The sequence below is a fragment of the Myotis davidii genome, unplaced genomic scaffold, assembly GCF_000327345.1.
Source record: "Myotis davidii unplaced genomic scaffold, ASM32734v1 scaffold323, whole genome shotgun sequence".
In the NCBI taxonomy this organism is placed as follows: Eukaryota; Metazoa; Chordata; class Mammalia; order Chiroptera; family Vespertilionidae; genus Myotis; species Myotis davidii.
The window spans coordinates 1,752,741-1,758,798 of record NW_006295491.1 but is presented as its reverse complement, the minus strand read 5'-3'; the positions used below and the strand labels follow the sequence as shown (position 1 = coordinate 1,758,798).

The 6,058-nt window shown below is 44.5% G+C and overlaps 2 long non-coding RNA genes across 2 annotated transcripts; both read left to right on the top strand.

The window, feature by feature from the left end:
* The first annotated feature begins 249 nt into the window (after window positions 1–249).
* On the top strand, window positions 250–3,307 carry LOC107184147. Its single transcript, XR_001514965.1, has 2 exons — window positions 250–753; window positions 1,639–3,307. It is a non-coding gene; the product is annotated as an uncharacterized LOC107184147 (long non-coding RNA).
* Window positions 3,308–4,329: 1,022 nt separating this feature from the next.
* On the top strand, window positions 4,330–5,531 carry LOC107184143. Its single transcript, XR_001514962.1, has 3 exons — window positions 4,330–4,590; window positions 5,041–5,120; window positions 5,241–5,531. It is a non-coding gene; the product is annotated as an uncharacterized LOC107184143 (long non-coding RNA).
* Window positions 5,532–6,058: the final 527 nt, after the last annotated feature.

Below are 6,058 nucleotides of genomic sequence, written 5' to 3'. Positions count from 1 at the left end.
CAGCTCACTGTCTCGCTCGCTCTGTGCGGGGCTCTCGCCTCACTCCAGAGAGAGGGGCGGGAGGGGAGCGGCGCGCGCCGATGACGTTAGTCGCCTAGCAACCGCTCTCCGCCCCTCCCCTCCGCTCTCCGCAAGAGGCTTCCTCCGCCGGTCCGGGGTCCCCTTCCCCGCCGCGCCGAGCCGCCCCGCCCCGGCGATGCCGGCGCGCTCGGATGACGCTCGGAAGGAAGAGGAAGTCGGGACTGGGGTGCGGGTGGGTGCGCCTCGGGCCGCTGGGCTTGTCGCCGCCGCCGCCGCCTCTGCGGCCGCGTCAGAACTGGAGGGAGGAAGGGGAGGAGCCGAGTGGAGCCCGAGCGGCCGCCCGATCTCACCCCGACCCGAGGGCGGCGGAGAGGGCTGGCTCTCTAGTGGTTTCCTACGGGGCAGGTGGTGACTGCTCCTTGGGGAGCCCGGAGGAGGGAGGCCCGCTGAAGGTGAGGCCTCGGGCCCCAAACAGGCCTTGGAGGAGCTGTCCCACTGCCCGATCCGCGCGCTGCACCTGTTCCAGGGAGCGAGCGCCCCACCCTTTCCGCGGTGTGGGGCGCGCCCCAGCGCCGGAGAACGCGGAGTCGGCCCGAGTAGATGTGTAGTGAGTGAATGAATGAATGAACGAATGAACGAACGAACGAACGAAGGCGAGAACACTCGCGGAGCTCAGGGGAGTGGACGGAGTGTTGGCGCTTTGCTAACTACACAGCATTGTAACGATGGCAGGTGTGATGCATCCCTTCTTCCCCCTCCCCCCTCCTCCCTACCCCCAAGGAAAGAAGGGTGCGGCTGGAGCACCGAGTCACCGCCCGAGTCTTTCTAGTGAAAGGGGAGTCGTCCTCCCGGATACCGTGGACGGATTTGTGCCGGTTCCCCGGGGGGAGCATTGGATGGTGCCGCGGTCCTAGCGATCCCGCGTGCTGGTGGTTTGGAGCGCGGGAGCACTGGCCTCGGTTGTGAATCGGTGTACGTGACCGTCACCCAGAAACGGTGGCCTGTGTTTCAAGCCTGCGTTTCAAAGGCTATTTACTCTCTAAAGTAAATACTGTTACTGTTGTGCCGCTTTTCATGCAGAAGTTATCCTGGAAAGTAAATTCAAGTAAAAAAAAACAAAAAAAAAAACTCATGAAGTTGAAAGTGTAGTTCTCTAGGAAAACAAATTGTTAAAAGTGCAAAGACCAGAATCCTCAGGATGAACCTGTCCTGGTGAGCAGTGTAAGTGAGAATGAGATAAAAGCAGCAGCAAGGATGAAAGGAAGCAGATTCCACAGTTCTGTCGATGGGCCCTGGCGTGGAAGTGGGGAGGGGATGAGGAGCAAGTTTTTATCCGCAGGCTGGGGGAGCTTAGGGTTTCTGCCACTACTGCTGCCAGCATATGCAAATAGTAGAGCAAGGTATAACTGGATAAATCCCAAGGCTCGTTGTTATTAAAATCGTGCAGAAAAGTAATGGGACCAGGAGGGGTGTTGCAGAAGCAAGAGGAAACAAAGTAACACCTGCACAACTGCCTTTGAGCCTAAATTCCAAGAGCCAGGGGAACTGTCCTGCTTACGCTACCCTGGGTTTGACTGTCTTTTCATAACCTGCGTTGTTTATGTCCTTCCAAATCAGACTCACAGAGAATCAGACCATCAAAACACATGACTACAACACAAATCTTTTATGGTTTTCCCTGTCTTCCTGATTTCCTGATGGAAATTGAAGGAATAAGATGCACAGATTTAGGGGATTTTGTGAGGCTGGGCACCTCAGATTTTAGTTCTGAGAGGTTTTTATAATATTTTTCTCCCATTGGTTTTAGAGAGAAGAGAGAGCGAGTGCGAGAGCGAGAGCGAGAGAGAGAGAGAGAGAGAGAGAGAGAAGCATCGATCGATTGCCTCCCATACACGCCCTAAGCCTGACCCTGGATCCAACACCATCTAGGTAAGTGCCCTGACCAGAATTGAACCTGCCACCTTCCGGTGTACTGGACAATGCTCCAACCAACTGATCCACACCGGCCAGGGCAGTTCTGTGGGTTTTGAATAAAAAGGGTGCAACCTAGTCAAGTACACCTCAAGGAAAGTGTGTACCAGGTGGACTTTTTCAGCAGCCTGATCTTAGAACCGTAGTGCTGAAGACAGAATGGCACCCTGGAGAGCCCTCCGCCACCCACCACCTACAACCTACATCAAAAGAACCAGCTGCACTAGACTTACTGGAAAAGATCCACCCACCTCACCACCCAGCATGATAACCAGAGGAAACAGCTGGAACTGGCGACTGGAAAAGAGGAAGTTCATACATATCCAACTTGGTCTGCAACTTTTTAGTTCTTTTATTTTTTTTTCTTTATTGATTAATCCAGAGGAGGAAATAGCTAGTTTTCAAAATTCAAAAAACTTTGGAGTTTTAGGTAACAGTTGTTTTCTGGTCCATCAATTTGTTTCTGATAGAGATCTGCTTTCTATGTTAAAATATGACAACGGGGTATTTTTCTCCTATACTTGAAAGTGAGCTCTTATGGGGAATTAATCAGTGTTTTATTAGCCCACATCAGTGGTTTTACTATTAAAGATTTCTTAAGTAAATTATCTGGCAAAATTTCTTTCTACAAATACCATTTACAGTATTTGGTTTCTTTTAGATTTTTTATTGTGAAATATACATTACAATGCATAAAGCAGTTACTCCGTATAATGAGTAATTATAAAGTAAACCTTCATGTGACCAACCAGATCAAGAACTGGAACATTGCCAGCACCCCAAAATCCCCCTGTTGACCTTCCTGAACACAACTCATCCCCTCTTTTTCAGAGGTAACCCTTATTCTATCTTCTGTGATAAGTATTTCCTTGCTTTTTTCTCTATTGTTTTATCACAAACATGCATCCCTAAACAATATATCGTTTGGTTTTGTCCTTCCTTTTGAACTTTATGAAATGGAAAACCCTAATATGTAATCTATTATTCTGGTACTTACCGCTTTAGCTCAACATTGTTTTTAATCCATATGTTGTTTAGGTTGTTCATATAGCTTTAATTTGTTCATTTTAATTGCTGAATATTACAGTGTTCCATTGTAGTATATGCCATGATTTACTTAACCATTCTATTGTTGATAGATATCTGGATTGTTTCTAGTTTGGAAGGAACTGCTATACCTGCTGCTGTGAACATTCTTCCGATGTATTCTATCATGCCTATATCAGTTTCTGTATAGTATATACCTGGAAGTGGATGTGCATATCATAAACTTGAATAAATAATGCCAAGCTCTTTCTAATGTGTTATAATCACACCAGCCATGTCTGAGTCCCATTGCTGCACATCCTCAGCCACACTTGTTATTGGCAGTTCTTTTTGGTTTTGACAGTCGGGTGGATGTGTTGTACCATGACATTGTGTTTTTAACATGCATTCCTGATTACTCATGCTATTGAAGGCCTTTTCATATATCAGCTAGCCATTTGGATTTCTTTCAGGAAGTGTCTATCTACTCTAATAAAAGAGAGACATGCAAATTGGTGTCACTCTGCTACGCCCACCAGCCAGTCAGAGCAACTATGCAAATTAACCCAACAAAGATGGTGGTTAATTTGCATACATAGGCACGGTGCGAAGACTGAAGGTTCCAGGCCGGAGTCAAGACTGAAGACTGAAGACTGAAGCCTCGCTGTGGCTGCAGTGGAGAAGCCAAGTCTCACTGTGGCCAGACCAAAGACCTGGGTCCCGGGTGCTGGAGGAAAACTGGTGCTGGCCGCCAGGGGAAGGAAGACCTATTGCACCAATCTCTTCATGCAACGGGCCTCTAGTATATATATAAAAGGCTAAGTGACCCGACTGTACGACCATAGACTGACCGGCTGGTACATATGATGCACACTGGCAATTGAAAAATAAACATTGATTCACACATGTGCGATACATATAAAGCTCTCACTGGTGCCAATTGCACACATATGTTTCAATCTGTCAATCATGAATTTGGTTGACACTTCTATTATAGAGAAAAGGCGAATAGCAATATTAAAATATTTCTTCTAATTAGTTTCAATGTGCAGGAATCCACTCACCAGGTCAGTAGTGTTAATATAATTTTCATGCCTAATCTCTAAGATGCCCAATGTGGTATCCTTATTGTTGTGATTTAGCTTCATTGAATCTCCTTACTTCATAGGCAACTATGTAACAGTTTCCCCTGGCACAGATTTTTTTTCTTTTCCCAGTTTCATTCATTTTATACAAGTCACAATGGCTTTTTGTTTTCTACCTAAAGTTCCTGCTAAAATACATAATTGGTTAGGGTTTTTATTTTTTAATGTCACTCAATATCAAATACATACCACCCGTTTCGACCTGACAAATTGTCCCAACATATTGTTTGGAGGTTTTTATCATTTTCTTATCAGTCAATTCTTGGTTTACAGTCAGTGATATTTTAAAACTGGAGGAAGATGAGTTCCAGTGAAATTAAGTGTCTTACCCAGGTCAAAAGAACAAGTAAATAGGAAGCCTGGACTCCACCCTAAGTAGTCAAATAGAGTATGCATGCCGGTATATCACACTGACTGGAGCAGAAAGGTAAATTTATTCCCATCGTCTACAGAATATTGCCCACTTCCATATGCCAACCCTCTTATTCTACCATTGAATAAGGTTATGTTAAGCCTACCAGTTTCAGAATCAGATTAAGATTGATATAAATAAATATTATAAAGGTTAATATAAATGATAGTGCTAAAACTTGCTTTAAAAAAATAAGCAAGTTTGTGTTGTTTGTGTTGGTTTTGGCTCAATTGGTTGAGCATTGTCCCATGCACCCAAGGATGACTGGTTTGATTCCCAGTCAGGGCACATGCCAGGGTTTGGGGCTCGATCTCCGGTGGGGGACATGCAGGAGGCAGCCAATTGATGTTTTTCACTTATCCATGTTTATATATCTCTCCCTCTCTTCCCCCCCTCTCCAAAATCAATAAAAACATTTTTGTTTTATTTTTTAATGGTTTCTTTACTCCCTTTTCTCCCTTATAGCCTATTTGTCACTAGGCCCCATCGCCTCTACAAAGAATTTCCATACTTCCTCCATATCTAAGAAAAGTTACAAAATAAAGGTAGATGTTAGCTGTTAAATAATGCTGGAAAGGCCCTTGATGATGATGATTGGCTCCCTAATAATTTCATAATGTGGTTAAAAATCTTGGAGGATATCAGAACTTAACTTTTTTTTTTAGGAGGCCGGACCCAGACCTGGGGCAGGTCACTTCACCTGTGCTGTGGCAGCGCTCCAGGGACTCCTGGCTGGCTTCGCAGCAACAGCTGGGGCGGGACCTGGGTCCCAGTCCTACCGCCCTGCGCCAGGGCCTCTGCAACAGTGACAGCCACAGCAGCTAGAACTTAACATTTTTAATACAAGGACAAAAACAACCTCGAAAACTTACCAACTGTTTGATGAGATTGCCCCTGTGTTACCTTTATTATCGTTCAGGTTTGAAAAAAGATTGATTCTAAAAAGGAATGATAGATTACTTCTAGTTTTTGTTTTGTTTGTTTGTTTTGATGACTTCTAGTTTTGTGTGTGTGTGTTTTTTTAATATATTTTATTTATTTTTTACAGAGAGGAAGGGAGAGGGATAGTTAGTTAGAAACATCAATGAGAAACATCAATCAGCTGCCTCCTGCACACCCCTACTGGGATGTGCCCACAACCAAGGTACATGCCCTTGACCGGAATCGAACCTGGGACCCTTCAGTCCGCAGGCTGACGCTCTGTCCACTGAGCCAAACCAGTTAGGGCAACTTCTAGTTTTAATAGAAAATAAATTTGAATCACTTAAAATCTTTGGTAATTTAAACTTAAAGTTTCATAAGAATCCTTCATTTGGTTATGTCATTAATAGTCACAAAATATTTTTATCTAATAAAATCTAGCTATTATATTTTAAATATTGAGTAAAGACAGCCTCAAAGAAATAACTTCATAAAAATATTAAGGTAGGCTTAGATGTAACTTAACTCTGAAGAGCAAAGGCTTTACAATGTTCTGGCTTGA